Below are 16,030 nucleotides of genomic sequence, written 5' to 3' on the forward strand. Positions count from 1 at the left end.
TTCAGCTGGGTATCAACAAGCCTTGTATGATGACTATTCATCCAAACAGGTGCACAATACTCAGCACTTGAGTATACCAAGCCCAGAGCTGAAGTTCGCAGGGTGGTTGCTGAAGATCCCCAGGTAGTTCCGCATAGCTTATGGAGGATGTTGTTTCGAGTCCTCAGCTTTTGAGCTAAGTTAAGGAGGTGTTGTTTGAAGCATAGTGTACGATCCAGGGTGACACCAAGATATTTTGGGTTCCAGTTGTGATGAAGAATTCTGCCTCTGAAACTTACCTCCAGTTTTACGTTCGCCAACTGGTTATTTAGATGGAAGCAACACACTTCTGTTTTACTCACACTGGGTTGGAGTCTCCAGATTTTGAAGTAATTGTCTAATGCAGACAGGTCATTGGCTAAAATCTCTTCTGTTGTCTTCATTTCCTGGTGTTTTACGGCTAGAGCCAGGTCATTGGCATAGCAGTATTTTCTGGACGAAGTGTCAGGTAGATCAGATAGATATAGGTTGAACAGTAAGGGTGAGAGAACTGATCCATGAGGCAATCCGTTGTTCAGCTTCCTCTCCTTACTTCTGTTGCTTCCAGTGATTACCTGGAACTTCCGATCACTTAGCATGCTGTTAATCAGTCGAGCCATTGTTCTGCAGGGCATGATGTGGAGAAATTTGTAGATAAGGCCTTCCCTCCACACAGTGCCAAAGGCGGCAGTTAGATCAACAAATGCCACAGATGTTTTCTGCTTCATTTGATATCCTGACTCTATGAAGGATGTGAGAGACAATACTTGGTCGCAGCAGCTACGCCCTGGTCTGAAGCCTGCCTGATCAACTGGAATGTTCTCTAAGATAGCGCTACTTATTCTGTTATATATTAGCCTTTCAAAAAGCTTGTAGAAGCAGCTGAGTAGGGAAATGGGGTGATAGTTTTCTACCTTGTTGCTGGGTTTGCCAGGTTTCAGAACAGATATTATCTTCACCTTTTTAAACTCAGATGGAAGTTGACCAGTCAGCAGGATGTCAGTGAAGAATTCTGCCAGCCATTTCCTAGCTTTTCCTCCCATATGGATCAAGAATTCTGGATGGATACCATCGAATCCAGGTGCCTTAAGAGGTTTGAGGTCCTTCAGTCCAGAGTCAATATCTGAAACTGTGAAGGGATGGGTATACTCAGATGAGGGAGATGCCTTCTTTTTCAGGTCACGAAGCTGTCGTCTGATATGTCTTTTATGTTTCTTGTCAGGAGGTACTCTTGAGGTAGCAATGATGTGGGAAGCAATTTGGTCTGGTGTTACTTCGGAATTTTTTCTGCATACTGGTGCACTTCCTCCCAGTTTTCTCACAAGACTCCATGCTTTCCTGCTCGAGTGGGTAAAGTCCATAGTTTTGACTGTTTCTGCCCATTTCTGCCTCCGAGACATGTCCAAGCTGGACAATAGTTCCGTAGCTGTCTCTGGGTCACCACTTTGCTGGAAGTATTGGTACAGTGTTTCACTTTCCTTATTCCATCCTGGAACATATTCTTTTTGGTATCCTCTTGGCAAACACTTTTTAGCTGTTGCTGTTACTGCACCAATGAGGCGTTGATAGTTATTACGTGATGGAGGTATCCACCGAATGGTCTTATCCAGTTCCGTTGAAAACTTCATCCAATCGGCTTTCTGGAAATTCCATCGAGCATGCGGAGTTGATCGTATGACAGGAACAGTGCAGCCAGTTTGTATTATTACAGGTCTGTGTTGGCTGTGAGGAAAGGCATCTATCACTTTCCTTGTGGTGTTGATGGGAAAGCCAGTTTCATTGCAGCTAACAAAGCATAAGTCAGGATTTGAATCCTTGTCTCAAGCAGCTGACCTGAAAGTGCCTTGATCTTTGGCATCAAACACTAGATGAAGATTATTCTCTTTGATCCATTCTGCAAGCATGCTCCCATTTTCATCATTTTGAGAGTACTTCCAAAGTTCATGGTGACTATTGAAGTCTCCTATGTAAATTGCAGGATGTTCTGCTGTGTGTAGGACAAAATCGGGCCATGTTGTTTTGGGTGGTTTGTAAACATTTGTAATAGTAATGCCGTGCAGTTGTATGACAACTGTATGTATATCTGCCTCCACACTTACAGAAATCAGTGAAGCTTCGTTTATGTTGTTAAGGACATACGTAGCAATTCCATACACCTCGTGGTAAGTTACACCAAGTGCAGAATATCCAGGAATTCGACCACGGCTTCGGAATATTTCTTCGCTGGAAACACGAGTTTCTTGAATGGCGACGACATCGATATTGTTGTCCAGCAAAAATTTTGACAGGTAGTCACACTTTGCCCTGCTAATGCTTTCGATATTCAGTTGAAGGAGTCTGATAGTTGCTCCAATGTTTCTTGTTAATGAGCTCTGAAAAGAACTGTTTCTGCTATTTAGTTGATATGTCATTGCCAGGAGATCCTATGGATAGTCTGGCTGCCTGTAATCACTGTTGCTCAATTAGCACCAGCCAGGAGGCACGTTTAGGGTATTTTAAGGTTAAACCTACGGACGTGAGCAACGCTACCTCCCACTGTTCTCTGTTTGTGTTTCTGTGCTCCACACATCATTCTGCTATAAATTTATCCATGTATTATGTTAAAGTCAGTTGAGACATGGTATTGCCTTTATTCTAGGTATTAAATTACAAATTAATGAAAATCAAACCAGAGACTGACAGTCTGAGAACTTAATGCTATCCCCCCCTGCAGGTTCGGGGGTAAGAATAGGCCCGCGGTATTCCTGCTTGTCGTAAGAGGCGACTAAAAGGAGTCTCAACCTTTTCGGCCTTATGTGATGGTCCCCTCTCGGGTTTGACCTCCATCTTTCTAAATTGTTCTGAAGAGCGAGCCAATTGGGGAAGGGCGCCTTACATGGTGCACTGTATCTGTCGTGCGTTGAGACCTTTAGCCGGCTTACTCGTCGTTGCAATGGTGTCTCGCTCGTTTTCCATCTCTTGGGCGAGGATACGGCCCTGGGTGTGATTACCACACTGCACTGTGCAGTGTTGCTTTTAGCTGCGACGACGACCTTATATATTTTTGCACCTAAGATCCAGCATGGTAGCCAGTCCGTTGTGGTGGGGCCGCCATGTACCCTGTTGGTTGTAGCCCCCTGACAACACAGGGATCGCTCTACTGATGCTTGCGCTGTTTACTCCCCATGTATGCCAAGGAGTAGATGCCCATCTCCCTGGGGCATCAGGACTCCCGGCAATGGCCATCCTGCCAGATGGCTCTTGCTGTGGCTGGGTGGCGCCCATGGGGAGGACCCTTGGTCGGAGTAGGTGGCATCAGGGCGGATGTCACGCAATGAAACGTGGTACATCATCTCTTGCTGGTGGCCAGCCACCAGCACTCTCTAAGTGTTTAAGGCCTCATTTTAAGGCTAACATTTATGACCCCAAATCGTTCCCATCCCTGGCCACACCATGGGAGGAACGAAAGGCAATGAATGACAGTGACATGTATTCGGCCAGGTATCTCGTCTGTACCAGAGCTGATGGGGAATCCTTTGTATCCGTGAAGCCTCAGTTCTTTGTAGAGCATTTGGAGGACAAGTTTGGGGAGGTGGAGGGCTTGTCTAAAATGCGCTCTGGGTCAGTTTTGATAAAAACAGCATCCTCCGCCCAGTCACGCAGGTTGCTTGCTTGTGACAAGTTGGGGGATGTTAACGTTACCATCACACCACATAAGAGTTTAAATATGGTCCAGGGTATTATTTTCCATAGGGACCTACTTTTGCAGTTTGATGACGAGCTGCGCGCCAACTTAGAGTGTAGAGGTGTTCATTTCGTCCGGCGCGTTCATCGGGGTCCGAGGGACAATCAGGTTGCTACCGGTGCCTTCATCTTGGCCTTCGAGGGTGATACATTACCGGAGAAGGTCAAGGTGATGGTCTACCGTTGTGACGTCAAGCCCTATATCCCTCCCCCGAAGCGGTGCTTTAAGTGCTGGAAGTTCGGCCATGTGTCTTCCCGCTGTACTTCCAGCCTCACATGTCGAGATTGCGGACGCCCATCTCATCCCGATACTCCATGTGCTCCGCCTCCCATCTGTGTCAACTGTGGAGAACCTCATTCACCTTGCTTGCCAGACTGCAGGATCTTACAGAAAGAATGCAAAATCATGGAATATAAGATCCTGGACCGACTGACTTACACTGAGGCTAAGCGGAAATTTGAACGGCTACATCCCGTGCGCATGATGTCATCTTATGCCTCCACTGTCACTCCTGCTCCAGCTCCTTTAGCTGCACCACAGACAGTCAGCTCTCAGCGTCAGAGGGTCTCACCTGCCCCCTTGACGAGGGGGGGCCCCCTTCTCTTGCTGTTGCTCCCACACCATTTACCTCGGGAGCAGCACCCACTAAACCACCGGGGACGCCAGTCCCCACTTCTAAGCTGGAGAAGCGTAAGTCTTCTTCAGCTTCTCTTGCTCGAAAGGGATCCCTTGGGTCACTCCCTTCCCAGCTTCCCACCAGCGGCACAGCAGACACCAACCAGTGGCTGAAGAAGCCACAGGTCGCTGGTCGTCGAGCTTCGCGATCATCTTCGGTTCCGGAGACTGACACCAGTAAGCCCTCTCAACAACGGCAACTGAAGGAACAGCGAGAGACGACGACATTGAAGCCCCGTAAGACCAAGGCACCTGCGGTGGCCCCTACTCCACCGCTACCTACAAGCTCTGCGTCTGAGGATGAGGTGGAGATTCTTGCATCCACTGAGGACCTCGATCTCGCCGGTCCCTCAAACGCAATGGATAGCATTTGCACGGGTGCTCCATCGGAGGCAGCAGGTGACCCAGCGGCATAATCTGCCTTCCCAGTCCAGTCACGCCTTTCTCGGACATGGACAATATCCTCCTCCAGTGGAACTGCAGCGGTTTCTTCCATCATCTCGCTGCGCTCTGACACCTTATCAGCCTTCACCCTTTCTTCTGCATTGCTCTTCAGGAAACTTGGTTTCCAGCAATGCGAACCCCTGCCCTCCGTGGCTATCGGGGTTATTATAAGAACCGAGCAGCTTGTGAAAGGGTGTCTGGTGGCGTCTGCATCTATGTCCTTAACTCTCTTCACAGCGAGTCTGTCCGTCTACAAACAGCTTTAGAGGCTGTCGCTGTTAAGGTGTGGACGCCACAGGCTGTTACCGTCTGCAGTCTTTACCTTCCACCGGATGGTGATGTCGCGCAGCATGAGCTGGCTGCGCTGCTAGCCCAATTGCCGTCACCTTTCTTGTTACTGGGCGACTTCAACGCCCATAACCCTCTGTGGGGTTGGTCAATGGCAACAGGTCGAGGCGCCACCATTGAGCATTTATTGGCACAGCTCGATCTTTCACTTTTAAATGATGGTTCCTTCACACACTTCAGCATGGTGCATGGCACGTACTCCGCCATCGACCTTTCGATCTGTAGCCCTTGCCTCTTACCGTCTGTCCAATGGAGTGTGCATGACAACTTGTGTGGCAGTGACCACTTTCCGATCCTTCTGTCACTGCCACAACGTCACTCTTCTGGGTGCCCCAGCAGATGGGCTATGAATAAGGCTGACTGGGACTTGTTCTCCTCCATTGCCGCTATTGAGCCTCTCTCTAATGACGACATTGATGCGGTGGTTCACTCAGTCACCACCAGCATCGTTACAGCCGCAGAATCTGCCATTCCCAGTTCTTCCGGGTCCCCTCGGCAGCAGACTGTGCCTTGGTGGTCGCCGGAGATCGCTGAGGCGATTAAAGATCGCCGGCGGGCACTACAGCATCACAAGCGACATCCCTGCATTCAACATCTCATCACCTTCAAACGGCTGCATGTGCGGGCCTGCCGCCTTATCCGCCAAAGAAAGCAGGAGTGCTGGGAGCGGTATGTGTCCACCGTTGGCCTCCGTCTCTCTCCATCGCAGGTCTGGGCCAAGATCCGACACCTCTATGGCTATCGGACCCCTGTCAGCATCCTTGCGCTCTCACTGAATGGAGCAGTTTGTACAGACTCCGACAAAATTGCCAACAGCTTGGCAGAGCATTTTGCTCTTAGTTCCGCTTCTTCCAATTACCCACTGGCCTTCCGCTCCATTAAAGAGCGGATGGAATGTCGGAGCCTTTCTTTTCGCACCCACCATTCTCAATCCTACAACGCTCCATTCAGTGAGTGGGGAATTTCACAGTGCCCTTACCGCTTGCCCTGATACCGCTCCTGGGCCAGATCGCATTCACTGTCAGATGCTGAAACATCTTTTAGTGGACTGCAAGTGACGCCTCCTCGATGTTTACAACCGTCTCTGGGTCGAGGGTGAGTTTCCGTCACAATGGCGGGAAAGCATTGTCATCCCCGTTTTGAAACCGGGCAAGAGCCCTTTGGAGGTGGACAGTTACCATCCCATTAGCCTCACCAACGTTCTTTGCAAGTTGCTTGAACGGATGGTGAGCCGGCGGTTGAACTGGGTACTGGAGTCACGGGGCCTTCTGGTTCCGTCTCAGGGTGGGTTCCGTAAAGGTCGCTCCGCCGCCGACAATCTGGTGAGCCTGGAGTCGGCCATCCGTACTGCCTTTGCCCGCCGTCAGCACCTGGTCGCTGTCTTTTTCGACATGCGGAAGGCATACGATACGACATGGCGTCATCACATCCTTTCTACGCTTCATGGATGGGGTCTTCGGGGCCCTCTGCCGATCTTTATCTGCAATTTTCTGTCGTATCGTACCTTCCGCGTGCAAGTCGCAGTCTCCAATAGTTCCTCCAGAGTCCAGGAGAACGAGGTACCACAGGTATCTGTCCTCAGTGTCTGCCTGTTTTTAATTGCAATAAACGGTCTCGCTGCAGCGGTGGGAACTTCTGTCTCCGCTTCCTTGTATGCTGACGATTTCTGCCTTTAGTATAGCTCTATTGGCATTGCGGCTGCTGAACGTCAGCTACAGGGCGCAATCCGCAAGGCGCAGTCTTGGGCTGTAGCGCATGGTTTTCAGTTTTCGGCTGCCAAGACCCGCGTTATGCATTTCTGCCGGCGCCAAACGGTCCATCCTGAGCCGCGGCTTTATCTTGACGGCGAACTTCTTGCTGTGGTGGAGACCCACAGGTTTTTGGGTGTACTTTTTGATGCCCGGTTGACTTGGGTGCCTTATATTCGGCAGCTTAAACAGGCATGTTGGTGGCATCTAAATGCTCTGTGATGCTTGAGCCACACCAGCTGGGGTGCCGACCGATCTACCCTGTTGCGGCTCTACCAGGCATTAATACAGTCTCTTCTGGATTATGGGAGCCTGGCTTATGGCTCAGCATCCCTGTCTGCGTTGCGGGTGCTGGACCCAATCTTACACAGCCGAATACGCCTTGCCACTGATGCCTTCAGCACCAGCCCAGTGGACAGCATAATTGTGGAGGCGGGTGTCCCTCCACTGCTATTACGCTGCCAACGTTTGCTGGCTTCTTATGCTGCCCATGTTTTCAGCTTGCCCGGGCATCCTAACTATCGGCTACTATTCCCACAATCGCACGTCCATGTTCCAGAACGCAGGCCCAGGGCTGGATGTACTGGATGTACGATCGCGGTCCGAGTCCGAGAGCTTCTCTCCGGGCTTGGGGCTTTACCTCTTCCGCCTCCTTTTCGGACACCTCTGCATACACCCCTGTGGTGTCAGCCTCACCCTCGCCTTCAGCTGGAATTGGCACAGGGCCCGAAGGACTCAGTCCCTCCTGAGGCTTTCCGCCGCTGCTTTCTTTCCATCCTCGCAACGTATCATGGCTCTGGCATTGTTTACACTGACGGTTCGATGGTTGCTGGTCGTGTCGGTTATGCGCTAACTCTAGGGACAATGTTCATTGCCGGCTGGCTGCAGTGTTTACACTGCTGAGCTGGTCGCCATCTTTCGTACCCTAGAATATATCCGCTCCTGTTCAGGTGAGTCCTTCGTGATCTGTAACGATTCCCTGAGCGGTTTACGAGCTCTCGACCACCAGTGTTTCCCTCGTTCTCGTCTGGTGATGGCTATCCAGGAGTCCCTGCATACTCTTGCCCGTTGCGGCCGCTCTGTGGTCTTTGTTTGGACCCCGGGCCATGTTGGGATACCCGGCAATGAAAATGTTGACCGCCTGGTGGAAGAGGCCACCAGTAAACCATCTCTGGATGTTGGCCTCCCAGAGACTGATTTGAGGGCAGTCTTACGCCGCAAAGTTTTTGTGCTATGGGACGATGAATGGCGTGAACTGACCACGCATAATAAACTCTGTGCCGTCAAGGAGACGACAGCTGCGTGGCGGTCATCCCTGCGAGTCACCCGCAGGGACTCAGTAGTCCTTTGTCGGCTCCACATTGGCCACTCCTGGCTGACACACAGTTATTTACTGCGCCGGGAGGACCCTCGTCTATGTTGCTGCGGAGCGGCTTTGACAATGGCCCACATTTTGTTGGCCTGCCCCCTTTTAGCTGTGGTCAGGCAGACATTTGCGCTGCCTGATACGCTCCCTGCCCTTTTAACTGATGACCCTGCTATGGCTGGCTTAGTTTTACGTTTTATTCGGGCAGGGGGTTTTTATCGTTTAATCTGAGTGTTTGTTATGTCCTTTTGTGTTGATTCTGGCCTATGGCCTACGATTTTAGTCTGATTTTTTAATGTGTTTCTATGTGGTTGGCTTTTCCTTTTTTATTTCTATGGTCGGCCAATCACCGTCACACTCTGTGTGATTTTAGTTCGTTTTGTCTTGTCTTTGTTTAAGTTTCTCTTGTTCTGTGTCGTCTGTGATCTATTCTGTTAATCGTTTTTATTCTCTGTGGGTGTTTTTAGTATTTGGAAAAGGGACCGATGACCGTAGAAGTCTGGTCCCTTTGATCCCCACAAACCAACCAACCAACCTTAATGCTATCAAAATTCATTAGAGAAAACTGTAAAATTATATGCGAACAGAGTAGTTAGTTGATTCCTACCTTCAGAAAACAAATTTCAAAGTACTGCCAACAGATACATTTAAAAGAAGAAAAATGTTTTTTCTGTATTTTGGAACTGTTGGTTCTTAGAGATATGGGTCTCTCATAACATGAATTTGAACAACTTGACTCTCCTAGCCAACATTCTGCAACCTATTCCTTTTTCCTTCCTGAAGGAAGGAACTCACAGTTCTGAAAGATAGGAAAAGTTTCCTTCTACTTTTAAATACATTTCTTGTAAATCTCTCTTCCAAATGACCCACACAAATAGTTGCAATAGGCAAAGTATCGAATCATAAACTCTTTTTCAAATCTTCTTGTTTATTTCTGTTTTAATAGGCTGCTTATTGTTATTGTCCATTCCAGCCTTTTAATGGTCCATTCATTAAAGTTAAAAAAGGCTAGTATTGCCAGGCTTGTATGTGTAGCATCAAAACTGAAACTAAAGTCGTTAAGTTTTGATCATAAGTGTGGATAAAATTTGAATTTAAATAATTCTAGCACCTTTGACCATATAACAAAAATTATCAAGTTCTTAAATTGTTTTCTAAATGTATTCAGTGAATCTGTTGCTTCCAAAACTTGGCAAAAGGAAGTAAACAATAACTTGTGAATGGATTACACCAAAAGTGAAACTCAAACTCCAGTACAGAAAGGAGACAAAAGCAGTGAGGTCTGTTTTTCAGTCACAACTAGATCCCAAATTCATAAGTTAAGAGATTTTAAAGGATTTGGAAATGACATACCTAGTTAATCTTGTTCAGATGTCAGATGGTTTCAGTGAATTCTTCTTAAATGCAATAACATTGGGTGTAGACATGACTGCTGATCGGGACAACATACATTTCATATGCTTGTAAAACAATTAGAACACATCTTTCAACAATTTGAAAAATCATCAAAGAGACATGGAAAAAATTACACTGTTAGATGTGACAATATTGAAAAGGATAGTTGTTACTCCCCATATACCAGAAACGCTGAGTCACAGATAGCAACTCAGCATCTCCATTTTTTGGCGAGTAGCAACTGTCCTTTTCAATATTGTCATTATTTCACCCTAGTTTGTCCTTTATTTGATATTGTCAGATGTATTACCCCTGTCTGTAATCAAGGGTGATTCTGATATTGTTTCACAACATCTGTCTATTATTATAAACCAGTTCTTCAGGAAGGTTGTTTTCCAAATGTGCTTAAATATACCGAGATAAAAACCATTATTCAAAAATAGATCAAGAGAAGTAATGGGATGGACTTCTTGAAAGTGAAAAGATTGCAGCAAAACAAATTAAAGAAATTCACAATGAATGACATGATTTTTTTAACACCAGAAAGTTTTGAAAATATAATAGAAAAGCTTGATCCTGGCCCATCAAAACTGGGTTGTCATAGCAAGACTGAATATTGTAACCCCCAAATTCTCAAAAAATAAGCGAAAAATATACCTATTCAGAAAAGGAGATGATAATTCACTTGATGCCTTCCTGAGAGACAATCTCCAGTCCTTTCAAATTAATAATATAAGTGTAGACCAGATGTGGGACACAAAATGGGTTGGAACATTGTTGCAGGAACAACGAAAAAGTCATGCCAAATGTAAACGAACACAAAATCTCCAAGATCAGTGAACTTTTACAGAAGCCTGAAATTTATCGCAGACTTCAATGCAAGATGGTTATAATAGTTTCCACAATGAAACTTTGCCTCAAATGAAAATCCAGAGAGATTCTGGTTGCATGTAAAGTATGCTAGTGACAAGACACAATCAATGCCTTCTCTGCATGATAGCAATGGAAATATTGTCAATGACAGCTTTGCCAAAGTAGAGTTACTAAACACAGCATTCCAGAATTCCTTCACAAAAGAAGACAAAGTAAATATTTCAGAATTCAAAACAAGAACAGCTGCCAACTTTAGTAATTTCGAAGTAGATATCCTCGGAGTAGTGATGCAACTGAAATCACTTAATAAAAGCAAGTCTCCCGGTCCAGACTGTATACTAATAAGGTTCCTTTCAGATTAAGCTGATGCAGTAGTTCCACACTTAACAATAATATACAACCACTCGCTTGACGAAAAATCCGTACCCAAAGACTGAAAAGTGCACAGATGCACCAATATTATAGAAAGGTACTAGGAGTAAGCCAGTCAATTATAGGCCCTTATCATTAATGTTGATATTCAGCAGGATTTTGGAACATATATTGTGTTTGAACATTATTAATTATATCAACGAGAACAGTCTCTAGACAAACGGTCAACATGGATTTAGAAAACATTGTTCTTGCAAAACACAACTAGTTCTTACTCACACAAAGTGTTGAGTGCTATTGACAAGGGATTTCAAATTGATTCTGTATTTCTAGATTTCCAGAAGGCTTTTGGCACAGAACCACACAAGCAGCTTGTAGTGAAATTGCGTGCTTATGGAATATTGTCTCAGTTATGTGGCTGGATGCATGATTTCCTGTCAGAGAGGTCACAGTTTTTAGTAACTGATAGAAAGTCATCGAGTAAAACAAAAGTGATTTCAGGTGTTCCCCATGCAGCATAGTGGGCTATAAGTCGCATCGCATTGCGTTGCGTAAATGTTTGCTCACTGTCTCTCGTCGTAGTTTGTACTTCAAAAGTTCCACCTACCTCAGTACGGCATCTGATCATCAGCCGTTTCTCTGCATCTTAGACACTGTCCAGACAATGTTAAAAGCAGCGTTGAAGAAAAACACTGTCAATACTTAAGTTTGCAAAGTCCGCATAAACTCTGGTAGCAAGCTATCCTGTAATATCTTATAATTTCAGGTGGAGGACGATTGCATCTCTTTAGAAAAATGGCAAAATTCTGCAACAAGTTCTTCTATTTCTTTAGGTTCAAAATTAAACACTTGTCACCAGCCCGTATTTAATTAACGAATAATATCGCTGACCTCAGCTTAGAGTTCATACAACCCAGTATATACACAAGGCAGCCAGGAATGTACTTAAGTCCGACCCAAATTATTATGTGATTTACAGTCATTACTCTGCTACAATATAAAAGTTTCACATTCGGTCCTTTTTCAGTGGATTTTTAATAAAGAAATTGCTCACCAAATATTCCACAGACGAATATGAAACATGCCACGCGGAATTCTACAAAGGCCGAAAGTTCACACATGTTTATCTTTACAACAGATCACTTCACAAAGCTCAGATTTTCACAATCTGTCCATAAATGCAAGTACTTTCACAGCAGTACAATCCAGACGCGAAAAACCAATAACTTCTTCATTTTATTCATAATGTAGACGGACACTTCCAACATGACCTGCACGTCCAATAGCTAGCCAGCAACTGACTGAATGCTGCTCCTTCCAGGGCCTATAACTACATCTACATATATACTCCGCGAGCCACCCTACTTGCAATACATGGGAACTGCTAAACTCTGATTGGTTGATCAGCATGACCAGCCAATCAAAACAATCCTTAGACTTCTTTCTCACGCTAAAACTGTCTTACGCCAATCATACTTCACAGATGCATTTGTCACTTCGTCATGCAAATATTGTATTGTATGTTAACCGGGGACCTAGAAACAACGGAGAGGCTCTGTCCCTGCTGCAGCCGCAGTGGTCCACAACCCCACGACGACTACCGCAGTCCACTTCCCCCTCCGCTGCCCCGCACCGAACCCAGGGTTATTCTGCGGTTCAGCCCCCGGTGGACTCCCGAGGGAGCGTCTCACACCAGACGAGTGTAACCTCTATGTTTGCGTGGTAGAGTAATGGTGGTGTACGCGTACGTGGACAACTTGTTTGCGCAGCAATCACAGACATATTGTATCTGAGGCGGAATAAGGGGAACCAGTCTGCATCCGCCGAGGCAGATGGAAAACCGCCTAAAAACCATCCACAGACTGGCCAGTTCACCGGACCTCGACACAAATCCGCCAGGTGGATTCGTGCCGGGGAACAGGTGCTCCTTCCCGCCCAAAAAGCTGCGTTAGACCGCACGGCCATGCAAATATTAATAAAATGTTTAAAACAAAACCAAACGAAAAGAAAACTAATCTGGGAATTTATTTAGAAAACTATTACTCTACAAATGACTATTCTGGCTGCCTTCTTACAAAAGCAAGTAGCCTTAGACATATGTGATCAGCAAGGTGGGGAAAACACAGATTTCCCATGACACAGTTACATAATGCTGTACATCATATAATATTGAATCTTTACATATGTTCCACATAAACTCTCTCACTCATTCTCATTTTCTCATACAACAACACATTAAACAAATATTGATCTTTTCTGAATTTTATATTATGAAAATGAAAAATAGTTAACATTTTTAATTATGAAAATTCAAACAAATTGACTTAACATTTTGTGAACTCCAGTAATGATTTGAAATGATACTAAAAGACAAACTGTTATGAATCCTAACTGACTTTAATCTTACAAGTGTCCGTTTGGGGTGTTTTAGGTAATTACCTCTAACTCTGGAAGTATGCCAGCTAGAAAGCCGAGATTTTTAGACAATCTTCTTTTTAATAACAAAGGGCAGTATATTGACTTTTAACTAAATTGAATAATATTAAATATAGTTTATTTAGATTCTTAGAGGTTGAATATTTTGTCGCTCGAATTGGCACAGGTACCACTTCCCATGACTAGGCTAGCGACAGGTGCGAATGTGTCACACTAAGATACAAGCGGCTGTTTCTATCACCACCAATGGCTCCAAAGCTATGAGCTGTACTTCAAAGTAGTGCAATAAATGCTATTGCATATTGACTTGTGACGTTACACCCAAGGTAGTGTTATAGGCCTTCCGCTGTTCCTTATCTATATAAATGATTTAGGAGACAATCTGATCAGCCGTCTAGGTTGTCTGCAGATAATGCTGTCATTTATCGTCTAGTAAAGTCATCAAAATATCAAAACAAATTAAAAAACAATGTGGAAAAGATGTCTTTATGGTGCAAGAATTGGCAACTGACACTAAATAATGAAAAGTGTGAGGTGATCTAGATGAGTGATAAAAGGAAACTTGAACTTCAGTTACATGACATATCAGTCAAATCTAAAGGTCATAAATTCAACTAGATACCTAGGAATTACAAACAACTGAAACTGGAATGAACAAACAGAAAATATTGTGAGGAAGGCCAACCAAAGACTGTGTTTTATTGGCAGAATGCTTAGAAAATGTAACAGATCTACTAAAGAGGCTGCCTACACTATGCTTGTCAATCCTCTTTTGGAGTACTGCGCGGTCTGGGATCCTTACCACATAAAATTAATGAAGTACATCAAGAAAGTTCAAAGAAGAGCAGCACATTTCATATTATCGCAAAATAGGGGGCAGAGTGTCAGGATTTGGGGTGAACACCATTAAAACAAAGGCATTCTTTGCTGCGGTAGAATTTTCTTATGAAATTTCAATCATCAACTTTTGCCTCTGAATGTGAAAATATTTTGTCGATGCCAACCTTCAGGGGGAGAAATTATCATCATAATAAAATAAGGGAAATCAGAAATCGCATGGAAAGATGTGTTTGTTTTTTCCACACGCTGTTCGAGATTAGAATAATAAAGATTATTGTGAAGGTGGTTCGATGAATGTTCTGCCAGGCACTTAAGTGTGATTTGCAGAGTATCTATGTAGATGTCGATTATTGAAGCAAAGGCGTTATTTGTTGTAGTACGATTTTTTCATGAAATACCAATCGCACCTTCCTCCTCTAAATGTGAAAATATTTTGTCATCACTTACCTACACAGGGTAAATGATTGTCATAATAAAATGAGCGAAATTGGAGATCACATGTAAAGAATTCAGTTTTGTTTTTCCGGCTTGCTGTTTGAGAGTGGAACAGTATAGAGATAGTGTGAAAGAGGCTCAATGAACACCATTGGATGACACCATTGGAAAATTTAGCTGCTGGTTTCACTGAAGAATGGCCCATGTGGAAAACTCTGAACTGGCTCAGAACTAGGGCTGCAAGATCGAAAGACAGTTTGCAGAAATGCGGTTATCCCATATCAACAACCCTTTGTGACTGTGGAGCTCAAGACCAAGTGGGTAATGCAGTGGTTGGCACACCGGACTCCCGTTTGGGAGGACAATGCGTCAAACCCATATCCGGCCATCCTGATTTAAGTTTTCCATGATTTCCCTAAATCACATACAGCAAATGGCAGGATGTTTCCTTCAAAAGGACTGCTTTCCTTCTCTATCATTTCCTAATATGAGCTTGTGCTCTCTCGCTAATAACCTCATTGTCAATGAGACATTAATCTCCTCCTCCTCCTCCTCCTCCTCCTCTCCTGTGGAGTTCAACAAGCTGTGGAGTACTTATACCAATGTAGAATATGTCCTGCATGGTCTATCATTGATGAAATGATGTTCGCAAGCTCTGGAGTCATTGTGATTGCCAAATATTGGCCTAAGGTTGCTTATAATGTCATCTTCAGCTTTATTTCTTTTGCTTAATATTCTTTTAATGTATACCAGTGTAGACCAGTGTAGCACTGTCTTCAGTTTTTAAAATTAGCAATTGGTTTATAAATATTGCTATGTGTGTAGGTATGTATGTGTAAATAAATAAATGTGGGTATAGACGTAGAAACTGTGTGCATGTCCTGAGGCAGTGCAACTCACTGTGCAAATACCCAGACTATTTCATCCAGTGCTTGAGTATATGGGGACTTAGTGACTGACAGCATACTTCACACATAACTTCAAACCTTCATGCTGGAATTTACAGACTATGATGTCTGAATGAATGAGCGCAATGTGCCATTGTTTATGTGGGAAGCTCTGGGCGTCATAATGACACTATCCACCATATCTGATATTAGTTAAGAAAACACACACACAAATATTTTTTTAAAATTTTGGAACGTATATGAAACAAAAAAGATGTATCAAAAATGAAGAGGTCCTGCACAGATGAGGGGAAACACTGGGTTTCAACAAGAAATTTGTTCAGTCACAGTGTAACAGTCCAGAGTATTTCAATAAGTGTGGCATTTCCAGCAATGAAATTTTACATTCTACAACTAACGTAGTACTACATTACTGCACTAATTATAGGTGTACTTGAAGATATTTCTA

At 44.5% G+C, this 16,030-nt stretch overlaps 1 protein-coding gene across 4 annotated transcripts in view; it reads left to right on the top strand.

The window, feature by feature from the left end:
- The window catches only part of LOC124805227 (very-long-chain (3R)-3-hydroxyacyl-CoA dehydratase), a 166,998-nt gene that overhangs the window by 92,749 nt on the left and 58,219 nt on the right, over window positions 1–16,030 (top strand). The window lies entirely within an intron of this gene.

This window comes from Schistocerca piceifrons, chromosome 7 (genome assembly GCF_021461385.2).
Source record: "Schistocerca piceifrons isolate TAMUIC-IGC-003096 chromosome 7, iqSchPice1.1, whole genome shotgun sequence".
Lineage (NCBI taxonomy): Eukaryota > Metazoa > Arthropoda > Insecta > Orthoptera > Acrididae > Schistocerca > Schistocerca piceifrons.